A 17,668-nucleotide genomic window follows, 5' to 3' on the forward strand; every position below is an offset into this window, starting at 1 on the left:
AGGTGACATCACTGGAGGCATCTTGCCATCATTACCACAGAGATAGCCCATGAGCCCTCAGAGACGAGACTAGGCAACTCCAATGCTATGTGTGCTGCTGGAGGCAGTCTGCCTGGAGGACAACGCTGAGATGTCCACACAGCAGAGCCCTATGTGGGGCAAAGTTGTGAGCACAGGTCAGAGGTAGGAATCACATTTGGGATTGCAGGCCTGGTTGGGATGCAATACAAGGTGACAATCAGACTTAGGGCACCTGGATGGGGGGTGGGGGATGGGGAGAGACTGGCAGGGCCAGAGGGAAGGAGATCCCCTCATTCACCACAACTTGAGTTGCACGAAAAGGAAGCAGAGAGCGTGAACTCGTGGACTCGGAGAGTGCTGCCTAGTGAGGAACTGCAATAGTTATATCTGCACTGGCTATTATGTGAACAAAGATGTGCTTTAATGTGTTAAGCACTGATCATGGGATGTTTGTTATGCAGTCGGCATCCCCATGGATACAGAGAGCCAGGAGCTGCACAACAAGGGTTCAATACTACACAGAGCCTGCTGCCTGACAGCCCTCTGTGTCCCCAGCCTGCCCGAAGGGACTTGCCCTCAGAGGAAGATCTCCCGCCAACACACAGGCTGACTCAGACAGTCCATGGAGCACAGGAGCTGTCAGGTGGAGACTCAGAGGCCCTCAGGGTTGGCAGAGCTGGAGTCTCCTCCTGAAATCAGGCAGCTGGTGACCTGGAACAAGTTCTAAGGCATCACGACCCACAGGGGAAAATGTACCTGCTGGGGTCTATTCTGGTGACACTCCTGGTTGGTAATGAAGTGTCAGTTGACAAGGGGTCTGTGAGCAACCATGTGGACTGGCCAAGCCTCACCCTCTCATGTGGAATGGACTTTTCTAGGGTAAGGAAATGGGAGAAGTCAGAGGTAGAAGTTTTGAGAGCAAAGTCAGAGAGGAGGGAGTGATCAGAGCACATGTGGTTGAGACTTCGTCTAAGTGTCAAGGTCAAGGTGAGGTTTAAGAAACAGGAGGCCAAGGTTTGGGCCTGTGTGCAGCAAACTTCTATGGAGATGGAAGTGGACAGTTCAGACAGGGTCCCTGAGAATTACTGCCTGCTGTTTGTAGCACTACTCTCCAGTTCAAGGGTTAGGAATTCATCCCCAGGAGGCCTCAGAGGTGCTTGAGCTGGAGTGAGTCATGGACCAGATAGAAGGGCAGTGGATGCCTCAGGAAGGACTGAGCCTCTGTCTTAGTGACCCCACAGCAGGGCAGAGTCAGCTACCTGAGCAACTTGCTAGTGAGCGCCTACTATGTGCTGGGCTCTGGGTGGATGCTACACATGCAGTATCTCAGTGTAACTAACAGTGACCTCCACATACAGATGAGGTTCATATCAGAAGTTAAAGACATTTTTAGAATCCTGGTCCCATTATGAAACTTGTCTGCCCAGGAGTCCTGCTCTCACCTTGCCTACTGTGTTCTCAATCTTTGGAAAACTGTATATTGAAAACACCAGTGGCGTCAGCTAGGTACACACTCCCATCTACATGACACTATCTGCTGGCCGCATGTCCCCTCACAATAGTTATTCTCTCCCATCTTCACCTATAAACGATTCATCCATAACTGAGGGTCCAATCAATGCTAGCTCTTCCTCATCCTTTCTGTTTATAAATGCTTGGAAATGGCTTTAAAAGACCTGAGCCAGTTTGTGTCAAGCACCAACTAGGTATGGAATTTTCTTAGACTCCATATCTTTCTCTCACTCTACCAGAGAACTAACCTGAATGTTTCTTTCTTCTACAAGTTGAACTTGTGCCATGTCTGTCAAGTTATATCCCTAGTGAGAGAATGAATAGAACCAGATGGGCAAGAAGTTTCCTTCTCTCAACTATTTTATGAGGGGCCCTGAATAGAACAAGAATAGCATCAAACCCTGGTTTTATCATTAAATATCAACGATGAAGAATTAAAAGGGACATCTCCCTGAAAAGGTGTTTAAAATGTTAGAAATTCTTGTTCGAATTACCCTAGATTAGTGGGAACTATTACCTCAATATCTTATGTTAAAGGTCCAGATTTTTGTATTATTTCTTTTTTCTAATCTACCATGGACTAAACTATTTTTAATTTTTGTTTTAGTTGTTGTTTTGGCGCTGACTTGTGTCTAACTCTTTGTGATCCCACGAATTATGGCCCACCATCCTCATCTGTCTATGGCATTTCCCAGGCAAAACTACTGAACTCGGTTGCTATTTCCTTATCCAGGGGATCTTCCCGACCTAGCGTCGATCCCGTGTCTTCTGTATTGGCAGGCGGATTCTTTACCACAGAGCCACCAGGGAAACCCATCCATTTGAAACTACAATATAATTTACCCAAGAAATGAAGAAAACAAAGGCAAGCCATTTAAATCCAGTTTTTAATTATTAGTTTCAATACACATAGAACTACTGTACCACATTTCTCTATGGTTTCTAAGCAGTTACTCTTCATCTCTGTACTTACCTGGTCAGGAACCAGTAACAGGCAGCTCGTGGGCAGGGCAGGTCCTCAGACCACACAGGAGCAGCACTGCCCCGTGACGAGCGATGCTGCCTGGTTGTTGGCCTGTAAAGGTTGTTGTGAGGTGAGGGACGCAGAATCCCTGGTGGACTGCTGAGCACTGTACATGGGTCGGTCAGGGCCATCATCTTAGACCCTGATACCTGGTAGGATGAGGGGCTCTGGGAAGGGAAGTGTCTGAAGTCACACAGCTGGCAAGCCACCAACGCAGGACTGGCCTCATCTCTCATCAGGTCTCTTTCAATCTGCCTTGAGGGAGGACCCTGGAAAATACCTCCCAGATGCACCTTCAAGAAAGAGGGGTGGTCCCAGTTGCAGAGCTGCCTGCACAGGGTCAGCTGATGCTGAGACAAATCCAGGTGGGATGTCAGCCTCGGTCACTTTAGCCCAAATCAGGACCATTCTGATGGGCCACTTCGGTTCACCTTTGCTCTCTGCACAATTCCACTGTCTTCCTTCCTCATAAATTTTCCAATAGGAGGAAATGCAATGAATGTTCACCATTTATATGAACATTTGCATGTTCACCATTTGTGATGAGGAAATAGAAATCAATACCTTGACCTGATATCATTCTACACACCAGCAAATAAGATGTCTCACTACACAGAGAGCCAGAGAAGAGATGTATCTGTGGACACTGCATATATTCCATGCAGAGTCTACATGGGTACTACAGTTTTGTGCAAAAGCCTGGCACTACTGCTCTTTAGCTTCTGCAATCACATACCCAGCAGTCCCTCTGGCTTATGAGTCTGTGGGAGGAATATGGGCACAGGGACAAGGACCAGAGAGAATGTTGTCATCAAAGTCCATCAAAGTGGCTGGCTGTGGTGGTGGAAAGCAGCTTTCCATTGCAAGAGACATTTAAATCACAAAAGAGTAGAGCATGAACTTGTGATAAAATGATATTCAACTGACTTGTAAATATTTTCAAGAATACTCACCTCCATTAGGAAAGCACTGTAACCTCAGTGAAATTTCCAAGACACCTAGGCGATCAACCATGAAAGGCAGAGTCCTAAGCACTGGACTACCGAGATATTCCCTGTGTGACCACTTTGGAAAGCTCTGTGGCTATGTGGAGACTGTAGCATGGGCAGGTGAGGGGAAGTCAAGTTCAGTTTTAGACGGGCTGTGATGGAGGTGCCAAGCAGGCTGTGAGGGAGGTAGTCAAGTACCCACCTACATAGTCAAGTCTGGAGCAAAGAGGGAGGTCAGGGCTAGAGATACAGTTTGGAAGTGCTCTTCCTGTAGACAGACTCCAAGGCCATGAGCCTGGATTAGGTCTCTATGGGAGAGAGTGTAGAGTGAAGAGTGTTCCAAGGACTGAGGGGACAGAGGGGTCCTGAAACACTTATTCTGATGAAGGGTAAGAACCACCATGGAGATCCAAGGGCAGCCAGAGGGGCAGGAGGGAAACCAGGACAGTGTGGTGTCCACAGACCAAGTGACTTCAAGAAGAGGGAGGGAACAGCTGTGACTGAGGCTGCTGAAAGTTCAAGACCAGAGCTGAGAAATGACCACTAGATTTAGCAGTTTGGAAACCACTGGTGAAGTTGTCAAGGGCAGTTCCATGGAACAGTGGCATCTGAAGTCTAGAGGAGGACAGAAGGCAGGGGAGGGTGTGGAAATCAGACGGCTCTTCCATGAGTTGTGCTGTCCAGGCAAACTGAGGAAAAGGGCAGGAGATGGAGGAGATGGTGGGGCCTGAGATATTCATATGGCAGCTGGTACTTCTTATTTGTAAAGGGGAGCCATGAACCTGGTAGGTGAAAGGAGACTATCACTTAACCAAGTAGGTGAGTAGCTGGGAAGAGGGCAAGATTGCCCTATACTTGCTGCTTCACTTGCCAAGTAATGGGCAAAATTTGAGCAAAGGTGATCTGGTAGATAATCTATTGCCTGAAGAGTCCATTGCACTTCTCTATCTCTGTAATAAGTTAATCCAGGTCAGGTGAGTTAAAAGATTTCACCTAGAATACTGGCCTCTGCCAGGGTAGGTGCAATGAGATTCTAGAGCTGGCTGAACATGCCACAAAAACACTCCAGCCCTGACAAATGCTTAGCAATCTCGGGCAGCAACAAAAACCAGCAGGTGTCAGACCACACTGGAGCTCAGAGAAGCCTCCAGAGGAAGCAGAGGAATCAGCATGGTGGAGTTTGCACCTTTTTTTGTGCCACTGGAATGCAGGCTGCAGACCTTCACAGTCATGCAATTGATCTCTTACTTGGCCCTGCATAAGGAAAGCTGAGATGGATTTGGGAGGCCATGGGCACCTGCCACTTCAGGTGCACATGGTGCATTGATGGGGAAAGATACAGGTCCTAAGGTGGATGCTCAGCTCAGTGCCTGGGGATCACCTTGGGTGAGGGACATCTTGCTCACATGGTCTCGGGGAAACTTTGCCAATAGAAGTGTGTGTCTGACTGTCATGCTCACCTCAGCCCAGCCTGGTCCCTGGGAGTGTCCAGAGGAGGACAGAGAGGCAAGTAACCTTGGGTCTGGAGCTAGAAGGAGGGCAGCTGAGAAAAGGCATCTGGACCCTCTGATACCAGGAACAGTAGGTTGTACCTTGTCCCTTATCTCAAGGGCAAAGGGGATCCCCAGGAGGGCTTTAGGTACAGGAGTGACAAGGTCCAATCTGTGGGTACAAGCTGTAATTTAGAGATCTTCTGTGTTGGGGTGTTGGAGGAGACAGATGATGGGGAGCAATTGTTAGCAAGTCAGATTTGGGTCTGCTTTTGGGAACACAGTAAAGCCCCTAACTGACAGTGGCTTGTGGTGAAACAAACTGCAGGCTTTATTGCAGGGGCCAAGGAAGGAGTCCAGGGAACTAAGGCTCAAAATGCCTGAAACTCCTTTGGTTACCAGGGAACGGTGTCTAGAGACTGGGTAAGGTAGAGATACTGGATGCATGGTCAGCTCCTAGAGAATCGTCTGATTACTTGGTGGTGAGGTAACTTGGAGCCACCGTCATCAACCTTTGGTTTCCCCTTATCTGAGGTCTATGGGCTGGTGAGCAGCTTCGTCCACCTGCTGGGGGTTCAGTATCTGCAAAACCTCTCAAAGATGAGTGTCAATATTATCTTTGGCTCTCAGGAAGAAACTAAAAGTCTTTGAATTTGTGGAAATGTTAAACTCTTGCTTCTTTTTCTTGCTTGACTGTTTTCCTTTCTTTCTGTGTTTATAATTTCTCTTTATAATTTTATTTTTGAAATTTGGTGAAGGCTTAGGAAGCTGAAAATTTTCTACAAATAAGAGGCAGGCAGAGGACATGAGGGATCTTTCCCAGGAGGGCCGCATAGGTCCTGCTTGATTACAAGGTCACAATCTACAAAGGGGGTCAACTTGTAGACTCATGGGCCAAAACCAGCCCCCTGATTGTTTCTGTATTTGTACAGACCGTGAGTGAAGAATGGTTTTTACATTTTAAATAATGTGTGCCTATGCAATATACTCCTCTTGAGCCCAAATGTCTGAAAGATTTACAATTCAAAAAGGATTACTTACTTCTGGTCAAGTGAGACTGGCAGTGGTTGGAGAGAAGGGGCTCTTCTCCAATGATAGTAGGAGATGAGTCTACAGGGCAGAATGCACAGGCTGTCATGAAAGTAAGGGTTTCCAGGGGGTCAGTGAACACTGCAAAGGTAGTGGACAGCTGGTTCATGCTGGACATAGAGCAGGTGATTAGGGAGGGATGAAGAAGTGGCCAGGAAGGTCCCTGAAGAGTGGCCTCTCACTGAAGACTCAGGTCCCAGAAAAAACACTTTCCAGTGGGTTACTTGTTTAATCTGTTTCTTTCCTCTTCTCTATAATTCACAAACTCACGCAGAAGGTAAGCTTCTTTCAAATAGTTGGTCTTGTTCTCATCTGCATCTCCATCTCCTAGAAGAGTTGATGTTGATAAATGTTTGTTGAATGAATAAATGTTGGAGGCATAATATGGACATGATATAGAGTTGAAGCCACCACTCATCCTACTAGTTTTCTATGTGAGTTTATCCAATCTGGATATCTTCTCTGGTAGTAAAGTGAAATATTATATTTTTTCCTTCTTGGTGTTATGAGGGGCAAGAAGGGGTTTCCTTTCTTCAGGAACTGAGAAACACACCCAAGTTAAGATTTAGCCTGCTGACAGTAGCTAAAGTGTGAGCCCAGATTGAGGAAGATGTTTAAATGTGACTTGTTCTATTTAAACTAGTCTGTCACAGCCAGCGCGCTTTTGCATGGTCTGTCGAAGCCGGCGTGGCATAACTACAAACAAAGCTAGTGGATGTGATAAAATTCCAGTTGAGCTATTTCAAATCCTGAAAGATGATGCTGTGAAAGTGCTGCACTCAATATGCCAGCAAATTTGGATAACTCAGCAGTGGGCACAGGACTGAAAAAGGTCAGTTTTCACTCCAATCCCTAAGAAAGGCAATCCCAAAGAATGCTCAAACTACGACACAATTGCACTCATCTCACACGCTAGTAAAGTAATGCTCAAAATTCTCCAAGCCAGGCTTCAGCAATATGTGAACCGTGAACTTCCAGATGTCCAAGCTGGTTTTAGAAAAGGCAGAGGAACCAGAGATCAAATTGCCAACATCCGCTGGATCATTGAAAAAGCAAGAGAGTTCCAGAAAAACATCTATTTCTGCTTTATTGACTACACGAAAGCCTTCAACTGTGTGGATCACAATAAACTGTGGAAAATTCTGAAAGAGATGGGAATATCAGACCACGTGATCTGCCTCTCGAGAAACCTGTATCAGGTCTGGAAGCAACAGTTAGAACTGGACATGAGACAACAGACTGGTTCCAAATAGGAAAAGGAGTACATCGAGGCTGTATGTTGTCACCCTGCTTATTTAACTTATATGCAGAGTACATCATGAGAAACGCTGGGCTAAGAAGCACAAGCTGGAATCAAGATTGCCGGGAGAAATATCAATAACCTCAGATATGCAGATGACAGCACCCTTATGGCAAAAAGTGAAGAGGAACTAAAGAGCCTGTTGATGAAAGTGAAAGAGGAGAGTGAAAAAGTTGGCTTAAAGCTCAACATTCAGAAAACTAAGATCATGGCATCTGGTCCCATTACATCATGGGAAATAGATGGGGAAAGAGTGGAAACAGTGTCAGACTTTATTTTTTGGGGCTCCAAAATCACTGCAGATGGTGATTACAGCCATGAAATTAAAAGATGCTTACTCCTTGGAAGGAAAGTTATGACCAACCTAGATAGCATATTAAAAAGCAGAGACATTACTTTGCCAACAAAGGTCTGTCTAATCAAGGCTATGGTTTTCCAGTGGTCAAGTATGGATGTGAGAGTTGGACTGTGAAGAAAGCTGAGCACCAAAAAATTGATGCTTTTGAGCTATGGTGTTGGAAAAGACTCTTCAGAGTCCCTTGGACTGCAAGGAGATCCAACCAGTCTATCCTAAAGGAGATCAGTCCTGGGTGTTCATTGGAAGGACTGATGCTGAAGCTGAAACTCCAGTACTTTGGCCACCTCATTTGAAGAGTTGATTCATTGGAAAAGACCGTGATGCTGGGAGGGATTGGTGGCCAGAGGAGAAGGGGACAAGAGTGGATGAGATGGTTGGATGGCATCACTGACTCGATGGGCATGAGTTTGAGTAAACTCCGGGAGTTGGTGATGGACAGGGAGGCCTGGCATGCTGCGATTCATGGGGTCACAGAGTCGGACACCACTGAGCAACTGAACTGAACTGAACTGAGTTCTATTTGATCAAGTGGAAATGCCAGTATTTTTAAATTTTTTATTTCTGACTAAAAAACAAATACATGCTATTTTAACACATCCAAACAAAATGTGTGTTCTGAAAGTGAAAGACTTCCACCAAATCCTACCTTACAAGTAACTGCTATTAACACCTTGGTTTTATTCTCTCGACCTGGATGGTAGTTTCTGTTTGGTGAGTACAGAGGTTCAGTTTAGGAAGATGAAAAGAGTTCTGAGATACAGGCTGGTATAGTTACACCACAGTGTGAATTAATTTAATGCTGCCAAAATGTCTTTCAAAAATCATTTCGAGTATATGCCCAGTAGTGGGATTGCTGGGTCCTATGGTTGCTCTAGTTTAGTTTTACAAGGAATTTCCACACTGTTCTCCATAAGGCCTCTCTCATGAGCCCATAATTTGAAAAGATACAAGCACCCCAATGTTCATAACAGCACATTTTCAATAGCTAGGACATGGAAGCCACCTAAATATCCATTAGAGTAATGGATATAGAAGATGTGGTATTATGATAATGGAATATTACTCAGTTATAAAAAAGGAACAAATTAATGCCATTTTTAGTAACATGTATGGACCATGATATTGTCAAACTGAGTGAAGATAGTCAAAGAAAGACAAATATCACATGATGTCGCATATATGCACAATCGAAAAAAGGTGGTACTAATGTACTTATTTACAAAACAGAAGTAGAAAACAAAAACTTACAGTTACCAGGGGCTAAGGGAGAAGGATAAATTGGGAGATTTGGATGGGCAAATAACACTATTGTATATACTTTGGCCACCTGATGCGAAGAGCTGACTCATTGGAAAAGACCCTGATGTTGGGAAAGATTGAGGGCAGGAGGAGAAGGGGACGACAGAGGATGGGGTGGTTGGGTGGTATCATCGACTCAATGGACATGGATTTGGGTGGACTCTGGGAGTTGGTGATGGACAGGGAGGCCTGGCGTGCTGTGGTTTATGGGGTCGCAAAGAGTCGGACATGACTGAACGACTGAACTGAACTGAATTGATATACAATAGCTGACAATAAGAACCTGCTGTATAGCACAGGGATCTCTACTAAGTGCTCTCTAAAGATCTATATAGGAAAAGAATTAAGAAACAAATCAGAGTGGATATACATATTTGTATAACAGATTTACCTCTCTATACACCTGAAACTAACACAACATTGTAAATGAACTATACTCGAAGGAAACTTTAAAACAATACTAAAATACCCAAGAGTCATTTTGATGACAAGTATTTTGTTAAAGATATATTACCACCATAAAAATTGAAATGACAAAGCAAAGTGCCCCAAACACAACCCTGAATTCAACACCACGCGGGCAGGAATTCGTCTGTTATTCACAGCTGTACCAAGCCCCTGGCATGTTGTAGGTGCTCTGTAGAAACTGGGCCTCTGTGAGCCCTAACCTACTTTGGCTTATGCATTTTACAACTATTCAGACTGGGCTTCCCCAGTCACTCAGCTATAAGAATCTACCTGCAATTCAGGAGCCATAAGAGATGTGGGTTTGATCCCTGGGTCGGGAACATACCCTAGAGAAGGGCATGGCAACTCATTCCAGTATTCTTGTCTGGAGAATCCCATGGACAGAGGAGCCTGGCTGACTATAGCCCACACGGCTGCAGAGTCAGACACAACTGAAGCAACTTAACACCCACACATGCACTATTCAGACTGGGTCAAAGGCCCCTTCTCCAGGAGTCGGCTATGAATGACAGGCCCGGTTTACCCTACTTTCAAATAGACTACAGGTGGAGGATGAACTTCTTTAAGAGTATAAGCACAGGGTGTTGAGTGGAGGGAATAGAATGGAGAGGATACAATATTCTCTAATAGTGAGCTCCATTGGCATCAGATTAAAGACAGACCCTCAGACCACCTGACCCAGAGTCAAAGCAGGGATTAGTCTGTGAAAGGGACTCAGAATCAAGTCTGGGAGGAATTGCTCACTGGGGCTGTCTCTAGCCCTGCTGCAGTCCTGATGAACGGGCCAGGCATGAGGTGTCCTCTTCCTCCCTCCTTCCTTCAGCGGGACAGGGCCTGGCAGCAACGGAAAGAGCTCAGCAAAAGCTAGAGTTCAGGGCGTTGTATCAACTGAGCCACTTAATGTAGCCGGACAATGAGGTGCATGTGGTGAGTGAGCCTGGAACAAGAGAGGTTTTGGGCCACCAGTGGGGAGCTTGAGCTCAGGCTGAGCTGCTTGAGTTGAGCCTCAAAGTTATAGGAAGTCATAGGGGGACTTTAACTAAAGGGGGAGTGTGGTGGGATTTATCTATGGAAGGATGGGCTGGAGTAGACAGGAAATGGTCTGGGTAGAAAGAATAGCTTTTCTCTGGGGTTCTAAAGAATAGATACCAGAAAGAGTTCATCCTGTCACAACTCCATCAGGCATTTACTGAGCACCTGGTGAATACAGACAGAGAGGGAGGTGGAGGGGGAAGACATAAGTGAGTAAGCAATCTGGTGCAGTGGGAAAATGCGAGTTTGAAATTAGGCCAACTTGTTTCAAATCCAGGCTGGTGGTGTTGCCTGCATTCGCTCCTCCGTGAAGCCTTGGGAAGCTGATCTCTTCCTTCTGGGGTGAGGGCTGGACTGGACAGTGCTGCTAGTGCTGAGTAGATGAGGATAGCTCATTCCTTCATATCTCTTACCACTGAAGGTTTCTGCTTCCCTTCCCAGACATTATCTGCTATGTAGTTTTCATTGGCCTCCTGTTCATAAGATTCTGGATGATCAGTATCCTGTATGTGATCTGGTGGTACCTGGATCGAGACATGCCATGGCAGCAGGGCAGGCAGAGTGCTTTCATAAAATGCTGGGCCATATGGTAGTGCACGAAGGACTATTTCCCCATCTCAGTGAGTGTGGGGCTGGCTAGGGAGTGGTCAGGACCATAGTCCCCATGAGTCTATGGAGAAGTGTGACCCTGTGTGCAGTGTGCAGAATATTGGGCTGGGAGGCAGGAGACAGGTTTCTACCACTCTGTGGTCAGTGGAAGAGTCAACTTCTGTCTGGCTACAGTTCTCCAACTTCAGTGAGGTTGGAGAGTGAGGCCACTATGGGGGCTTGATGAAAAAAAAAAAAAACAGGACTTGAGGAACCCCATAGGCCATGAAATGCAGAACAATTATGTATCTTATAGGTGCAAATCTGTAAGGAATTTACAGATTTTACAGTGGGGTGAAGGAATCTGTAATGAAAAACAAGATTTTCTGAGAGCATCTAGCTGACACTTTATCAGATGATGATAGTGATACCCTAAGAGGAAAGAAAGTGTGATCAAGGACATAGAGCAAGGTCTTTTATTGATTTTAAAGTGTGTGCATTAGCTCTGAGGTTAGAATCAGAACAGAGAGCTCTCAGAATGTATCCTGCCCCAAGGTGCTGCGGCTCACAGATTCTGGACTCTTGTCACCTCCCAGGAGAACTTCAAGACATCCACAAACCTTTACAGAGCAGGCCCTGCAGGGATCTTAGGATGGCAGTGAATAGGGGGCCAGGGAGTCTCTGCTGTCTACTGAAAATAAGTACACAACCTAAAAGCTATCAGGGGTTTTGTTCTGACACATTGCTGAGTACTGTAGGCAGGAGATAGCCTCTCAGGAATCTCTGAGGAGGTGTTCTAGAAGGTAAAATGGGATGAGTCAGGACTTATGGGATTTTGAGGGGGGAATGAAAAACAAAAACGTGTAGTTAAACATCATAAGATTACTGCCAGTCAAAAAGCAGACATCTCCAATTAATGATTTTCATGTTTTTCTACACATGGGGAGATAAAAAGCTGGGCTCATTGCAATTCTTCCTTTGATGTGCATCCTTGCTCTCTGTGACCAATAACCTGTTTTCCTCCATCTTGGGTTCCTTTGAAGGCCCATTCTCAGCAGGAGCTATAGTGGCTGCTGGCTTGAAGGCAGGCAAGCAACATTCCTTGTTCGAACAACTCTGCGGGGCCTACTCCACATCACAAGCATTTGCACTGTGACTCTATGAGCTACTACCTAGTGATAGAGTTTCTAGCAAAAGTAGGAGTCTACTTCTGAGCACTGAAGTTTTCTAAATGCACCCTATGGACTTCCTAAAAGCTAATGGTGGAAAATCAGGATATTCCCAAGGACAACTGCTTCCCCCTCATGCTGAAGATCTGTCCAGGAGCTGGGTCTCTGTGTAAGGTATCATTATACAGGAACAACAGTGTCTACACAGACCAAGGACTGAGCAGGGGAAGAAGTGCTGTGGACAGGCTGTGACCTCATATCAGGAAGTCCTACAGACTTGGCACAACAGCTCCCTGGCCCCTCTCCACCCACACCTGTGGGCATCACTAGAGACTTCATGCCCCGCCTCCCAGCCCCTACCTTCAGCACCCTGGGGTCTCTTACACTGAGTCACAGTGACTCAGGGGTCCAGCCCTCCACCCGGGACAGAACTCCAGCTGCCACAGTCCTTGGAGAGATGCTCACTCCCTCCTGCACTGGCTCCTTCATTCTGGGTGGGCTCTGCCTGGGACAGGGTCTCCCTTCATGTAGGACAGGGGCTTGGCCCCTGTCACCCTCCCAGGAGTCCCACCTCTGCCTTGGGCAGGGGGCCTGCCTTCCCTGGTGGGCTGTATCAGCTTCATCCATTCATGGGTCTGTTCTCTCCCTCTTCCTCTGTCTCCCAGAGCATCTCCTCTGCTCCAGGCCTGCCCTGGGGACAAGGATCCTCAGATAGGCTTTATCTAATCTCAGGACACTCACATGGGGGTTTATAGCACTTGGGCTCAGGGGACACAGAAGAGGTCCACACAGAAAATCAGCAGGTGGACCAACAGTGAAACAAGGTGCAGCCCTGAATACCAGGTTGCTGTTTCTTCAGCTGGTCTAGACTGCCGACCTGGACCCTTCCTGGAGCTACCTCGCTGGCTTCCACTCTCATGGGGTCCTCGTCACTGGAACTTTTACCACCCTGTACACGGAGGTCACGGGCTTCTCCTCAGCTTTCCCAGGCATCCACTCACATCTGATGCTGCACTGGTGTTTCTGGGCCCCTGTCTATAGGGATTACATCATGTCAGGGGGTGAGTCCTGCCACTCTTTCTATCCCAGGATGATGAGGGTAGAAGTCATGAGGAAGGGTTTTAATGAAGGTGGCCAATTGTTCTGTACTTCTTTCAAGTGAATGTGTAGTAGACAAGGAGATGAGACCCAAAGAAGCATTTCCCATAGCTCTGTGCTTAGTGATGAGCTCGGTGGGAGAATTGGGAAAAGGGAGTTCCCTGCCAACAGGGAACTCCCCGCTGGAGAGTGGGGTAGAGCCCAGGCAACATACTCCTGAACCATGCTTGCCCTTCACACTGTACATGACCACCTTCCTCTCTCCCCACGGCTGGTCTCATTGGACAAGGAGAGTGCTGCTCACATTCTGAGCAGGGAAGGAGGTGGCAACCTGCTGGCCATCCTTGTTGGGGGCGTCCAGGAGGCACTGAATGCCAGGCCTGGAGCCTACAAGCTGGTGCTGAGGAACCACAAGGGCTTCATCAGTCTCACCCTGATGCACGGGTATTCAGGAGAGGGCTCTGGGTTCAACTGGAGATTGGCAAGGATTGTAGTTTGGAGGGAAGACTGCAGAGACAAATGCAGATCCTATTTTGGCAGGGAGAATCTCAATCCATTGACAATGAAGATTGTATATTAGTGATAGATGCACTGTCTCAGGCCCAAATACCCAGAGAAAATTCTAGAAGGAAGATTTTGTGAGTAAAGGGATTAAGTCTCAAAGGCCATATTGCTGAAAGGTTGCATTACATCTGAGACCCAAAGAATCTGGGTGAATGGAGTTTGGGGCATAGTAAAGAGCTATTTTCCTGTCTTTAAATATCTGGGGAAAATACAGGCAAGCCAGGGCAGAAGAGATTTTCCTAGAAACTCTGCAGATGTTTCATACCTGGGAGGACTTTCAGCAGTATTGTGGTCTCACTCTCATGATCCTGTAAACTGAAAGGGTTAATTTTGAATTTATGCTGAATCTACTTCTTTAACTTGCTGCTTCTTGTTACTGTAGTAATATACATAATGATCTCCCTAAGGGAGATAACCAGAGCTGGAGTCTTTGGGCCTAGAAAAGAAAACAACAGTCTCAAAGGCCCTTGCTGAATCATCTAACTTCAGAGAAAACAAAACCGAACCCTAGGTCCTGCCCTGATGCTCCAGGCAGGTTGTCTCTATCTGGGACTTATCACCCTGTGTCCAGAAACCTTCCACCCCATACATCTGCCAGAGACTTATCACCCCCTGCCGAACTACAAATGATATCTCAACTAAGGAATACCCAAAACATCCGGCCTGACTTTCCCTTATTGCTTCCACAAACCTTGCTTTAACGTGAAGCCTCCCTGATCCCTCTTGTGCTCAGCCTGGTCATAAGGCCAACTGTCGCGCCTCCTTGCTTGAATAAAAGTAACCTACTTCCATTGAGGTCGTCTCTCCTCTTCTGCCTCAGCTGAAACTATACCTTATATTCTTAGTGCCGAAACCCAGGAGAGGGTGAAGCACTCATCTCACTCTCTCTCTCTCTCTCTCACTCTCCCTCCCTCTCAATGTTAGAAGAAAAGTTAGGATCATTTTCTGAAAATCCTACCAGATACAGAAAAGAATTCCTGAGACTCTCCCAAGCCTATAACCTCACATGGGGTGATGTCTATTATATCCTAAATGCCACTCTTACCCCAGATGAAAAAAACCGTATCTGGCAAGAGGCAAAAGCCCATGCCGATCACTTACCTAAACAAGACAAGGATAGCCCAATTACTGATGAGGTGGTACCTCAGTTAGATCCCCACTGGACTTACCAGCCTGGTATAAGGAGACTCAATCACATGATTACCTGCATTCTAGAAGGAATGCAGAAAAATATTCATATCCATGTTAATTATGATAAAGTCAGAGAAATCACCCAAGGGGCAGACGAAAATCCAGCCTTATTCTTGGCATGCCTCACAGAGGTAGCCCTGAAGTATACCAACCTATATATCTCCACTCCTGCTGGGTTACTCTACCTTCATGTTCAATTCATCAGCCAGTCCACCCCTGACATTAGACACAAGCTTCGACAACTAGAGAAGGGCCTTGAGACCACTCCAAAGAGACCTTCGAGAAGTAGCCTTCAAGGTGTTCAATAATAGAGAGGAGGAGGCTAAGAGAGAAAAAGACCATGAAAGAAAAACTACATATGCCTTTCTGGTGGCAGCAATTAAAGGAAGAGAGCAGCCTGGCCCAAGTCATACCAGACGGGGACTTAAGAAACCCTCCTCCCCCCACCCTGGACCCTGATTCTGATGCAACCAGTTGGGACACTGGGCAAAGGCATGCCCGAACCTGTGGCCCCCACAAAATCATGCCCAACCTGTGGTCAGTGGGGACACTGGAAGATGGACTGTCCCCAGGGATGCCCTGGGACCTCTGGGGAGGTCCCCACCTCCCAGACCTGGAGAGTGGAATGTCCACAGGGATGCCTTGGCACCCCTGGAGAGATCCCCACTTCTCCCCAAAACCCCAGCCCAACCCTACGAAAGTTGTTCCAATGACAGGGCCCAGGTTCCAGCCCCCTGGCCTATTTCCTAGACATGAGCTTGGAACTTAGGGTAGATGGGGTAGAGGCCAGAAAAAGACCTCCTTCACAGTAGACACTGGAGCTGCTTTCTCTCTCTTAACTTCCTACTCTGGCCCAACTCAAGACTCAGAACTCACAATCAAGGGTCTCTGAAGTTCCCTTAAGACCAAAAATCAGCCCTCCATTACTCTGTCAATTTGGAAAATCGATCCTCATATGCTCATTCCTCATAATGTCTCCCTGATCCCTTTTGTGCTCAGTCTGGTCGTTAGGCTGATTGTTGCCCCTCCTTGCCTGAAAAAAGGTAACCCACTTCCATTGAGGTTGAAGGAGTCTGTGGGCCTAGAAAAGAAAACAACAGTCTCAAAGGCCCTTGCTGAATCATCTAACTTCGGAGAAAACAAAACAGAACTTTAGGTCCCGCCCTGATGCTCCAGGTCGGTTGTATCTATCTGGAACTTATCACCCCCTGTCCAGAAACCTTCTGCCCCCTACACCTGCCCAGAAGACTTATCACCCCCTGCCCAACTACAAATGCCATCTCAACTAAAGAATACCCAAAACATCCCACCTGATTAACATTTCCCTTATCACTTCTACAAACCTCCCTATAAATATGAGGCCTCCCTTATCCCTCTCCATGCTCAGCCTGGTCCTTAGGCCGACTGTCGCCCCTCCTTGCCTGAATTAAGGTAACCTACGTCTGTTGAGGTCGTCTTTCCTTTTCTGCCTCAGCCGGAACTATACCTTACATTCTTGGTGCCGAAACCCCGGAGGGGGCGAGGCACTCGTCTCACTCTCTCTCACTCTCTCACTCTCCCTCCCTCTCATTGTTTTCCCTTTTCCCGGAGTCTGGGAGCATAAACACCCACGGAGCTCACTTTTATGCCAGGGCTCATAAGTTCCCCTCGGGGACGCCTAGTGCCTTCATGATCGGTGCAAGCCTTGTGCTAAGGCTTTATTGGTGCTTTGCATAACCCCAGGCCTTGGCTCTACCCACTTTACCTCTCTCTCTATCTCTCTGACGACCTCTGGAATAGGGAACTCTTGCCATTCAACTGCTCTACATGCAACACACCTCTCAAGCAGGCCCCTAGATTAAGGTAAGATCCAGACTGTCTTCTAGAGGCGCCTTAGAACTCAGTCCTCTCTGGGTCCCAGGGACCCCCAGTCTAGGACCACTCTGTAGGTGACAGTGGGGGATGCTCCACCTAACACAGAGCTCTCTTCTCATGACTCCTATTGCGACTATGAATAGGAGCCTCTGCTTGCCTCCAATAGGCTTCAATAGGAGCCTCTGCTTGCCTTTCAACTATGGGGTCTGGCCAATCTGTCCCAAAATATTCCCCTCTGACCTGTGTTCTCAAAAATCTCAAATCGCTCTTACTCACTGCACTCAAAGCTAACCACTTAAAACAACTCTGTATACAGATCTGGCCTCAATACCAATTTGACAATCAAGACCGCTGGCCTGAAGTCGGCACATTTGACTTTAACATTCTTCAAAATCTCACCGACTTCCTTAAACGGAATGGCAAGTGGTCGGAGGTCGCATATGCCCAAGCCTTTTGGGCCCTTCGGAGCAGGCTCTCCTGTGCAAGGCCTGCTCCACCCACGAGGTCTTTTTATGCACCTTGCCTCCCAAGCAAAAGGGCTCTTCTTCAACTAACTGCAGACCGCAACCTTCCTGCATCCCTGGAGTTCGACCCCACAGATGAGCCCCCTCCCTACCCGCCA

At 47.0% G+C, this 17,668-nt stretch overlaps 1 pseudogene; it reads left to right on the forward strand.

The window, feature by feature from the left end:
• The first annotated feature begins 4,348 nt into the window (after positions 1-4,348).
• On the forward strand, positions 4,349-16,203 carry LOC122702526 (annotated as a pseudogene).
• The last annotated feature ends 1,465 nt before the right edge of the window (positions 16,204-17,668 follow it).

This window comes from Cervus elaphus, chromosome 1 (assembly GCF_910594005.1).
Source record: "Cervus elaphus chromosome 1, mCerEla1.1, whole genome shotgun sequence".
Classification (NCBI taxonomy): domain Eukaryota; kingdom Metazoa; phylum Chordata; class Mammalia; order Artiodactyla; family Cervidae; genus Cervus; species Cervus elaphus.